The 12,731-nt window shown below is 39.8% G+C and overlaps 1 protein-coding gene across 2 annotated transcripts in view; it reads left to right on the forward strand.

The window, feature by feature from the left end:
- The first annotated feature begins 1,329 nt into the window (after positions 1-1,329).
- Positions 1,330-12,731, forward strand: part of LOC133663894 (calcium-binding protein 39) — a 29,528-nt gene continuing 18,126 nt past the window's right edge. The window contains exon 1 of one of the 2 annotated variants that reach the window (XM_062068617.1): positions 1,330-1,408. The gene's annotated coding sequence lies outside the window, so the exon portion shown is untranslated. Of the gene's footprint in view, positions 1,409-3,650; positions 3,879-12,731 lie in introns of those variants that run through there. The other variant, XM_062068616.1, reaches the window with a different exon arrangement.

Raw genomic sequence — 12,731 nt, forward strand, 5'->3', positions numbered from 1 at the left:
AATAAAAGTGCACCAACCCAAAAAACCTCCCTCCCCCATTTACACTCATTCACACTCATTCGCACAAAAGGGTTGTTTCTTTCTGTTATTAATATTTCCTACATTATATGTCAATATAGATCAATACAGTCTGCAGGGATACAGTCCGTAAGCACACATGATTGTATTTTTTTATGACAAAAAAAATATATGTACTACACCCCCCCAATTTTACTTTTTATTCTAACCCTTTGACCGTATTGCTTTTGCACTATCCTGTTTAGCTCATTCATTGTTTATGTTCTTTGTTTGTTTTTGTTTTGTTTTTGCTCTATGCTTTTTAACTTGTAAAGCACTTAGGTCCAATTTAAAAATTGTTGTAAACGTGCTATATAAATTAAGTTGCCTTGCCTTGCTTTATTCTTTGATTTCTTTGTACCCTCTGAAGAAGAGTGATTTTGATTTGCTAAAGTTTTTTAATCAGCTTTTTTTGAGCTAGTTTCATAGTGCTCTGCCTTCTTTTTCCCTCCTCTTGGAGCGCTTTAATTTGTAGTTTTCTTAGCCCTTTATAGTATAGTTTCTGTTTATAGATTTTTGTCTCTTCCTCTTCGTGAGCGATTTTCTTTTGGTGTAGATTGTTGTTTTTTGTTATTAGATCCGTGTAGATTTTGCTGTCGCCTTTTTTCCTCCCTCAGGAGTGATTTTCTGTTTGTTTTGCGCCCTGCGCTACGTTTCCTTTTTACTCTAGTGTGTCAAGTATAGAGTTAAGAGCCATTTGTTTAGTCACTCTGTCTAAAGAGAGTTCTCAGAAACTGCTGAATAAAAGTTCCCCGTCTGCAACTGAGTCCTTATTCGTGCCAAGACCTAACACCTTCAATCAATCAATCAATCAATCAATCAACGTTTACTTATATAGCCCTAAATCACAAGTGTCTCAAAGGGCTGCACAAGCCACAACGACATCCTTTCGCCTCAGAAAGTCAGTTCATGGCCGTAACTTGCATCGCTGTCACTTCCATCGAATCCTTTGTGGCTTAAAGTTGCGTTGTGGCTTTATGTTGTTGTGGCTTTTGCAATAGTGCTGTCGTTGAAAATTGTTGTGGCAGCAAGGGGAACTGCACCTTTTTTTTGTGAATTTTGCCTATCGTTCACAATCATTGAGAGACAAGTGTCATGTCTGTGTGATCATGTTTTGTTTTGGTTATGTTCAGGTTTGGTTTTTGGACACTTTGTGCACTCTTGTTTGTTTGGTCACCATGCGACCATTAGTTTCACCTGTTTCACGTTTTGCACTCGCGCACCTGTTGTCAATCATGTCTGTATTATTTAAGCCCATAGTTGCCAGGAAGTCAGCCTGGCGACATTAACTCTGTTATCCCTGTTACTCCATTGATTACGTGTTCCATGCCATAGATTCCTGCTCTGCCAAGTAAGTTTGTGTTATTAATGCCACAGTTAGTGACTTTAGTCTCATGTTCATAGTTTCTGCCTTTGTGCTAAATTTGTTTTCATTAGTCAAGTTTGTTCTCCGCCCTTGTGCACGCCTTTGGTGTTGTACCCCTTTTGTAGTTTAGAGTTAAAAATAAATGATGTCCTTACCTTCACGCTAGTGATGGGTTGATGAGGCGTCATGAAGCGTTTCGACACATTGCAAAGCTGTATTGATACTGCGTCGATACTGTGTCACTAAATACTGACATCTGCTGGACATTAAAAATCCCTATAGGCAACCTATGGACCAACTCAACTGACACTGATTTTATGACCTAGTATGTACAATAATATAAACCAAGTCATTGTATTTCATTTAGGATTATTTCATATCTTCATTTAAATAAAAATATATTTTTATCTTTTTCAGATACAGTCAATAAATAATGTGAACATGTATCATAACATGGAAATCTAAGAGAGCGTGTTGTGAATAAGGATGCTTGTGGACTGGGAATTTAAAAAAAATTTTTTTTACACATTTGTACTAAAAAAAACAGTTTTTCCAACGTATTAAATTTTAGACGATTTCTCTTCTTAGTTATTATTTCTCCGGCTGTAGAAAAGACCCGCTCACAGGGCACAGAGGAGGCGTCAGTGCGACACAGTTTGCGTATCGGTCACGTGACCGAAACAGCTCATGATCGGTCACGTGACTTTCTAAAAGCAGTACGCGCACCGACACAGGGTTTTGCTCTACGAGCTCGACGCATGCGCCGATGCATCGGTGTCACTACTGTTCGCGGGCATGATCCAGCCTGCGGGCCTTACGTTTGACACCCCTGATATAGTCAATATTTCATAATCAATCAATCAATCAATCAATGTTTATTTATATAGCCCTAAATCACAAGTGTCTCAAAGGGCTGTACAAGCCACAACGACATCCTCGGTACAGAGCCCACATACGGGCAAGGAAAACTCACCCCAGTGGGACGTCAATGTGAATGACTATGAGAAACCTTGGAGAGGACCGCATATGTGGGTAACCCCCCCCCCCTCTCTAGGGGAGACCGAAAGCAATGGATGTCGAGTGGGTCTGACATAATATTGTGAAAGTCCAGTCCACAGTGGATCCAACACATCAGCGAAAGTCCAGTCCATAGTGGGGCCAGCAGGAACCATCCCGAGCGGAGACGGGTCAGCAGCGTAGAGATGTCCCCAACCGATGCACAGGCTAGCGGTCCACCCCGGGTCCCGACTCTGGACAAACAGCACTTCATCCGTGGCCCCCGGACCTGTGCAACTCCCCCTCCATAAGGGAGAGGGAAGCAGAGGAGAAAAGAAAAGAAAAGAAACGGCAGATCAACTGGTCTAAAAAGGGAGTCTATTTAAAGGCTAGAGTATACAAATGAGTTTTAAGATGGGACTTAAATGCTTCTACTGAGGTAGCATCTCTAACTTTTACCGGGAGGGCATTCCATAGTATTGGAGCCCGAATAGAAAACGCTCTATAGCCCGCAGACTTTTTTTGGGCTCTGGGAATCACTAATAAGCCGGAGTTCTTTGAACGCAGATTTCTTGTCGGGACATATGGTACAATACAATCGGCAAGATAGGCAGGAGCTTGACCGTGTAGTATTTTATACGTAAGTAGTAAAACCTTAAAGTCGCATCTTAAGTGCACAGGAAGCCAGTGCAAGTGAGCAAGTATAGGCGTAATATGATCAAACTTTCTTGTTTTTGTCAAAAGTCTAGCAGCCGCATTTTGTACCAACTGTAATCTTTTAATGCTAGACATAGGGAGGCCCGAAAATAATACGTTACAGTAATCGAGACGAGATGTAACGAACGCATGGATAAATATCACTGATAATTTAAATTTGTGGACATTTGAATTATTTTGATCCACATCTTATCTTATAACTTATACTCGTGATTATTTGATATAAAAACAACAGTTAAAAAAAGAAATACAATAACGAGCCGGTCTTTTGAACGGCTCTTTGTAGGGAATGGCTCCTCAAGATCCGGCTCCCTTTAAAGAGGGGTTAACTTAATGTATTAACGCCTTCAGGATAGTAGTTCCACAAATAGTGACATGTTAACTGGTTTCATTTTTTAATGTAGCAAGCGGAGGTGCGTTCGTGAACGAGTTAACGCAGACGAGTACCCGTGAGTCAGTAAAACAAACAACTCGTTCATAGCTTGCACATCTCGACGGCAGCCAGACGGCCAGAGGAGGCGCTAAGCAGCAGTATTGACGGTGACAGTCGGAGTCCCTGCGCCGCTAATGTTACCAGTCGGACACAAGGAGAGACAGGCAGCTACACAAATATCCACAGTACGAACCACAGGAGTCGACCGAACAGTGAAACAAAGCCGTTTTGTTCCGAGAGGAAGGCCTGCGTTGCCTTTTACCGTCGTGACGAATTGGGGGAAACGAGTGGAAACGCCGTTCACGAGAGGTATTGTGTTGCATTTGATGAGATTTAAAAAAATAAATAAAAATGTTTTAGTGTTTACGACGTCCTCGCCTAACAACTGTAAGCCCTGCAGGTAGCTTTTAAACGTTCTCCTTTACGCGTGTTTTAGTACGTGTTTATTAACATGCTGTTGCATTGGCTTGATGGTGCAAACGCAGCCTTTGCCGGGGCCTGGGCATGCTAAGCTAGCTAACTGCTGCCACTTTGATGAAAAGCAAGCCGCATTAATGCATATTATGACACCTTTATTCTCACGATGAGCGAGTAAAGATGCCTGCCGGGTTTGCAGCAGGCATATAACTGGAGGCCCGCTTTACACAAGCGACATTCGGTGAGCAGTGATTGAAGCCCCCAATAGGCCGCATTGGCGTACAAATGGCGAGATGTTGGACATGAACATGTGTATTTGGTGCTCACATTGCAATGCTGAGTCTCTCCTGGCCGCACAATGAACAAGTATGCATTGTGCCAGCTCGGCGCAAAGTTGGCAGGCTTTGCACCATCACAAAGCAGGCATGGTTGAACACAGATGGGCGGTGATGAGCGTCACGTTACCACCCTAATGGGCAGGTCGCTGTTATTATTATTTTTTTTTTTTAAATTGTCGGTTAACTTAACTCGTGTTGTCAAACACCTTGTTAATCATCGCCATAAATTGTAGTATCATCTGATGCAGTCTTTGGTCACAGCAGTAGCTAAGGAATTGAATGCATTTGTACATAGAATGCCTCAAGCTATGTTTACATGGGCAAATGGGTCATACTTGTATAGCGCTTTTCTACCTTCAAGGTACTCAAAGCGCTTTGACACTATTTCCACATTCACCCATTCACTCACACATTCACACACTGATGGCGGGAGCTGCCATGCAAGGCCCTAACCACAACCCATCAGGAGCAAGGGTGAAGTGTCTTGCTCAAGGACATAACGGATGTGACGAAGTTGGTTGAAGGTGGAGATTGAACCAGGAACCCTCATGTTGCTGGCACGGCCACTCTCCAAACTGCGCCAAGCCGTCCCCAACACTTCTCCAATCCGATTTCGGAATTTTTTAAGCCACTGTTTACATGGACGCTAAAAAAACGATCTGATCATGATGTGTAAACATGTGCCAAGCTCTCAATCAGAATAAGCCATCTAGTTTACGCCTATGTTGTAAACAAACGCCTCGTTGTCTGCAATTACTCAGCTCATTCGCTCTCAGTGCCAAAAACGTTTAATTGTCCTCCTTTCTGTGTATATATATATATACAGTATGTATGTATATGCATATATATTTATGTGTATATATATATATACACATATATATATATATACATATATATATATATATATATGTATATATATATATACATGTATATATATATATATATATATATATGTATATATATATATGTGTGTGTGTGTGTGTGTATATATATATATGGATATATATATTTACTGTATATGTGTGTGTAAATGGTAAATGGTAAATGGTTGTACTTGTATAGCGCTTTTCTACCCCTTTTTAAGGAGCCCAAAGCGCTTTGACAGTATTTCCACATTCACCCATTCACACACACATTCACACACTGATGGCGGGAGCTGCCATGCAAGGCGCTAACCAGGACCCATCAGGAGCAAGGGTGAAGTGTCTTGCCCAAGGACACAACGGACGTGACTAGGATGGTAGAAGGTGGGGATTGAACCAGTAACCCTCAGATTGCTGGCACGGCCACTCTCCCAACTTCGCCACGCCGTGTATATATATATATATATATATATATATATATATATATATGTATGTGTGTGTGTATATATATATATATGTATATGTATGTGTGTGTGTATATATATAGATCTATATATATATATATAGATAGATGTATATATATATACCTATATATATATATATATATATATATATATATATATATATATATATATATATATATATATATATATATATATATATACACACACACACATATATATATATATATATATATATATATATATATATATATATATATATATATATATATATATATATATATATATATATATATATATATATATATATATATATATATCGTTACATTCCGTTATTCCATTAACAAGTAAAAAGTTAAGGGGGGGGGAAGGTTCACAGCATGTTCTTGTCGTAGATGCTGGTCACAAGAGCGTTCGTGGCAGTTGCCGTGGTTAAATTTGAGCCCTGTATGTACGTGTGTATGTTTTTGTGTGTGTGTGTGTGTAAGTGTGAGTGTGTAAGTGTGAGTGTGTACATATATATTAGTGATGTAATACTAAACAAAGCCACCGCATGTGCACCAGCGCCGTTTGGCTCGAAAAAACATGGCACAAAGCAACTACACCGGACTTTGATCCAGGAGATTTTCCCTCTTAGTAAATGGAGCCAAACGGTTCGTTTCACTTTATTTCCCTTGCTTCACTTATGTAGTGTAGAGTCTCGGTGTGCGTTTATGAGTGCTTGGTGGTTTTTCGGCTTTTCTTCAGTTGACGGCGGGAACTAAATTAAAATGTAATAAAAAGACACAAAAATGCAAGTCCGAAAATGGCACGCTTGCTCACTCCAAAGTACATTCATGCACGTTTTAAAGACAAGTCAGAAGAAAATGATAATTAATATGACCACTATTCCTGCAAGTTGATGAATAATAGCCAGCGTGCGTGCCTTTGCTGGCTAGGGCTAGTTTGTCCCACTGCCCTGGAAGAATTAGTTCTTGACTAAAATAGCAGTCAGTGTTCGATGTAAAAAAAAAAAAGTCTATTTAGAAATTAAGATTGCCATTTTTTTCCAGATTATTTTTGTGCAGCCCCTAATTTGAGTGCTAATTCTTGATCACCTCAACATGACAAGCAGTAGTCATTGCAGCAGCAGCTGATAGAAGCGGCTATATGTGATGCGTTCCTATTTGCGTCACTGATACCGAAGCAGGTCAAGAGCAGAAAGGCTGCCTGCTGGACATGTTAAAAAGCATTAGCTGTGGTGGCAGACTGTTTTGGCCACCTGGCAAACTTGAGATGTGTGTAGATTATTAACAGTTAAACAATAAGAAATAAGCAAACTTTAGCAAAGCAGCGGTTGGCAATTGATGACCAGTTTGTGCATTCTATGAATGATTTACCATAGTTTCATCCTAATGCTTGGTACAGCTGAGGTTGTGGTATTAATCTGAAATCTAAATTTGAGCTCTGACAAGATATTAGGTAACGAGAGGGACTGTTTCCGGATTTGGGTTCAAAGACTTCTTTGTTTCCCATGGGGTTTTGGGGCTACATTTGATTTATTGTCGTCCGTCAGCTGCAGAAAGGTTTTCTGCAAAGGTCAGTTTTATTTTGATCATGTTCAGATTTTGTGTGTTTGTAACACTTAAGAGCTTAATGAAAAAATGGTATGTGTTGATTGTGTGCAATTCTTTTGTTGTATTACGTAAGACTGTGAAACCCGTTAAAGCCGACACCGTTGATGTCAACAACTTTTCTAAGTCAACCAACTCATCAAGTCCTGTGTTTTATTGGTTGTCTAAATTGCATAATTGGTCACTGACGCATAATAACGGACCCAAAATAAAGGGAATTATACTGTATTTATCTGTGGCAATCCCCCACAGATAAGTAAACTCTAGTATTGTTAAATTCAACCACTAAGCTAGAGCTTTTCAATGTAAACAAAGGTGGTCAGGTTTTTAGTCCCCAAACAGGCTCATTTTAACTCACAACACACAATCTGGGTTGACATCTTGCTAATAATGGCAGTCGTACTGAGACAAAAGTTATCTGTTTGGAAAACGTTTGCCATTAGTGAGTGTAAAATAACTGGGCAGGCCAGTGTAGATAAGAGACCTTGTTTTGTAACTAGAGTTATCCAACACTTGCAGAATAGGATGCTGTTTGTTACACATGCATTTGGTCACATGGTTGTGTTTTCAATTTAGGTAAGAAAAATATTGTACAAGGTCAATAAAATAAAATATTATAAAGGTAATGTTTCTATATATATATATATATATATATATATATATATATATATATATATATATATATATATATATATATATATATATATATATATATATATATATATATATATATATATATATATAACATACAAAGGCTTGAGGGTTAGAGTTTGTTGTAAAAAGGCATGTTTCACAGTAAACATGATATTAATCATTTACTGACACTCACCAGAGGCCTGCTGAGCACTGTACTGTATATGCTGTATATCTACAGTATAATTAGATTCTATACTAGATGGTTTGTTATTGTTGTTTGTCATGGTGAACTACACTACATCCTAATAAATACAGTATTAACCATTAGAATACTTTTTTTAGGTTATGGATTTTCAGGGTTTTTGTTAATTGTCAACATAGCTCATAAAGTTATGGGTGGATGAGGATGAACTTTCAGGAAATGGTATAAGGAACAAGTGATAAGATTTTGGAGGTGATCTGGATCATTGTCTGGATTCAAGCTTTTTTAAAGGGATTCTTCACTATCGGGATATAATGCCTGGTGGAGTTCTGCGCTCTCTGAGTGCTTTTCTTGGTTATATATTTTTTTGGGTTAAAAGATTTTAGCGTCTGTGTATACCAGGGGTGGGCAATTAATTTTTACCGGGGGCCGCATGAGCAACCCGAGCACTGCTGGAGGGCCACACCGACAATATTTCAATTAAATTTTGCACAAATTATTTTTGATATACCGTAAGATAGATAATAATAATAATAATAATATTTTAATTTAACCTAACTTATCTTTATACAAAAGCAGATGTCTTTTGATGGTTTTATTTTTAACACTTTCTTACACAACACTTCCTGATGTATATTACAATACAAAAATTTCAATTTCTGTCACTTCATCCTGCATCCTCTTTGTTGTGAACGTAGCACGTCTGTAAGGTGATTGGCGAAGAAGGAGGAAGCGTTGCTGTTGCTGAAATGAGGAGTGAGGATTGGTTTTCCTTTTGGAAAGAACGAGATAAGTTGAGCTGTGTTAGTATAGCATGCTCAATAAAAGTTTAAAAAGAGCGTCAGACTTGGTGTGCACTTCTTCTGGACGCTACAATTGATGTCACAAGTGGGATGAAATGCCTCCCAGTTCGCCTTGCCATCAAACCTGGGAGTCTTCATTGAGGGCGGAATTCCCCCTGTGGCAAGCAGCGTGGCTGCACCTGTAAACGCTCTCTCTCTCTCTCTCTCTCTCTCTCTCTCTCTCTCTCTCTCTCTCTGTCTCTGTCTCTGTCTCTGTCTCTGTCTCTGTCTCTCTCTCTCTCTCTCTCTCTCTCTCTCGGCGAGCTCCTCACGTGGCACGTACCTCCCGATGACGTTGCACACAAGCAGCGGAGTATGCGCAAAGTTTTAATTCTGACACCAATTGTAGCGTCCAGAAGAAGTGCACAGCAAGTCTGACGCAATTTTTAAACTTTTATTGAGCAAGCTATACTAACACAGCTCAACATATCTCGTTCCTTCCACACACACGTTTCCTCACTTCTCATTTACACAACTCAAGAAGACAACATCTACTTCAGCAGGTCGTTACACTATATTCTTTAAACACAGCAACATGTGTACCACAAATAAGCACACGGCTTTACCTTTACTTGGCAGTCCATGTCTTTTTTAAAACACGCCATTCGTCATCAACTTTTCTCTTTTTAGCGTCTCGGGGATAACCGGGCATCACTTGTCGCTGTGTGCCTTCCCTCACAGGACATACGCACATATAACACATTTCAAAATAAAAGCAGCACAGTTGTATTGCACGCACGACAAAGATGTTTTTTAAAATGTATTTTGTATTTGTGATTTCCGCTGCGCGCACGAGCATACGTCCACACGGAAGTAATACAAATAACGCTTTTCAAAACAAAAGCAGCACCGTTGTATTGCACACTCGAAATAGATACTTTTTTAAATGTATTTTGTAATTTATAATTGGCCTCACGCGGGCCGGACAGGGACGTACAAAGGGCCGGATGCGGCCCGCGGGCCGCAGAATGCCCAGGTCTGGTGTATACAGTGCATCCGGGAAGTATTCACAGCGCTTCACTTTTCCCACATTTTTATATGTTACAGCTAGTGCTGTCAAGGTTAACCCATGTGATTAATATTTTTTTTATTGCGGTATCATAAATGAATGAAGATTATTTACAGTGTTTGTTTTGACCGGTGGAAGGCAGCGCAGCACGCATTGCATGCAGGGATAAGGTCACACGCCAGTGTGATGATCGTGCCCTTTAAAACAAACTCAAGGCCATGTCTGCACTAAGTCGTTTAACCCCTTAAATGAATAATTATTTAGCCTAAGCCCCGTTTCAGCCACACTAAAGCAGTGTTTAAGGTCCCACTCTTCGGATACATTTTTACACGGCTAAGTGCGCCGTGTATTTCTTGAATCGCCGGCACTTAGCTTTGTATGGACTCATTGGTCGTTTACAAAATGAGTTCGGAGAGGAAGTGACGCAAGAAAGACCGCGCCCACACAGGAAGTGATGTCAGGAAGAACGCGCCACAGCCAGCTTCATAATAAAGCGGTTTCGTACCTCGGAGCTAACCGCTAGAAATATGAAGGAGAGTCATCCAGACATGCCTGTGTTTCTCCTTCCTCTACATGTACAGACGCTTGTGGAAATCACACATGAATACCTTAAGAGAAAGCGATTGCAGCTATTTCGGATACAACACTTCTCAGACGGCAAGAGAACTTTCGAATGTCCGGCCGGGTCAGCTGTGATTCTACTTAGCGAAAAACTTTGTCCATTTGTAGAAGGAGAGACAACGAGAATGCAAGGTCCCGTGGATGTGATAAAAAAGGTAGCATGTGCTTTGTATTACCTGGCCGTCGAGGAAAACGGCGAATGCATTTAGACTGGCAAAGCAGACTCTATCAGTTTATGTCCGCCATGTATGTCGCGGATTCGTCGTCTTGGTCCAGAGTATATAAAGTTACCAAAAACAAATGGACAATGAAGGTGAAGGCAAAAGAGTGAGGAGTGTCCTGACCAGATATCTACATCCTTAGTTTGATTGATGTAAAATGTTCTTTATCACATTGTTTACGTGTCTAATAAAGATTTGATGAATTTACGATGGCTCAGGTGTGATTCACTACAATAGGGCCCCACAGCACACTGGATTCCAGTTAATTGAAATACCACAACACTGGATATTGTTCAGATAAGTTAAATTTAAGAACTTGCACAAAAAGCAACACTGGAGATGACTATGACGTGCGCATTTTCCGTGCATGCATACTAGGTCGTGTTGCGCCGGTAGACGGAGGGGAGCGGGGGTCTTAAACGGTGGCATTGTTGTGTGTGGACACGGATAAGGTTAGGTGTGATTTACCCTGGATAACCTTATCCGGCTTAGTGTAAACGGGGCCTCAGATGGAACTTTAGATAGAACTGAGGTAATTAGTTCGCACCGATAAACTTTATCATCGGTGTACATCAAGTTTAAAATAGAAACTTAAATCGAAACATGAACGTGAAGATGGTGTCGCTAGCATAAATGCTACATGGACAGCAAACAGAGGACAACAAACTATGCTGGCTGAGTTTATATGCCTTTACCACAGATAAATTAAACAACACCTTTTCGAGATGGACAGCCACCGCACGTAGGACATTAACGTCTGTGAAGACCAAGTGCTGCAAGATGTCGTTCCTGCCACTCTACAAACTAATTAGTTTGTACAAAAAAGAGATCAGTGCTGTCATCTGAAAAAGTAATTAAGCTTTTTTGTGTAACCGAGGATTTGTAATTAGATGAATCGTAGCAGAAAGGACAGACCATAACAAGGCAATCCAGAGGCACGTTCTTAATTGACAACCGTCACGTCTCTCGTCAACACACTGACTTCTCGTCAAGGCACCTTCTCTCTCTCTCTCACACACACACACACACACACTTCCGGCTTCGCAATAATAGCGTGACACGTCCCATCCGGTCCAACATCGCCAACAAAATGAAAAATGCCTTACACTTGTTTAAACAACTACAAACGTAGAATGTCCTCCAAGTACTTGATGGTGATAGTTGAGATACGAAGAAATGTAATGTGTGTGCTGTAATGGAGGTGATTATTATTAGCTTATCGGAGTGTCTCCACACTGTGTATGGAGGTTTGTGATCGGCATTGAATGGCATTCACATACTTTTTCATGAAAATCGTCCGATAGTGATCGGCACATCCCTACTTTTTAACCACATTCAACAGTGCCGTGATTATGATTAACTGGGATAATTTTGATCTCAATATCTGAAATTCTCACATTGTTACATCCCTATTTATCAATATTTGTTATCACAAAATATTCACTTAAAAATTGCCAGTACGGTTCATAAATGTTTTTCGATGCTACCAGACTACACCTTCAACATGTTTTAATTTTGATTGTTTCCTATGGGAAAAATGTTTTGATCTGTTTTAAAACAGATTTTATTTGACTTCAGAGGTTCGAAATAGTAATTATGTTTTTAAACATTTTTGTTCAAGTTACCTTTGTCCTCTTTTGATACCCAATGCTGCAGTTCTAAAATCACATTATCAGCACTGTTTCTATATTTGCCTGCCAAAGCAAATGTATATAATAAGTCAAAACATTAAAGGCATATTCATCAAAATGCAACTAGATGTACAAATGTGCAGATGTTCCATGGTGCATTTCCACTCTGCAACGCTATATAATGGTGTTTATCTACTGTTATCATTTCTGTCAGCCTCGCTACAAACATGTCACGTATGTTTGGAATCTCTGTGAGAGAGCCATTGGCTCTATCTGCCTATCATGCTTTTATTCAATTCACCTCTCTG

The sequence above is a fragment of the Entelurus aequoreus genome, linkage group LG13 (genome assembly GCF_033978785.1).
Source record: "Entelurus aequoreus isolate RoL-2023_Sb linkage group LG13, RoL_Eaeq_v1.1, whole genome shotgun sequence".
Classification (NCBI taxonomy): domain Eukaryota; kingdom Metazoa; phylum Chordata; class Actinopteri; order Syngnathiformes; family Syngnathidae; genus Entelurus; species Entelurus aequoreus.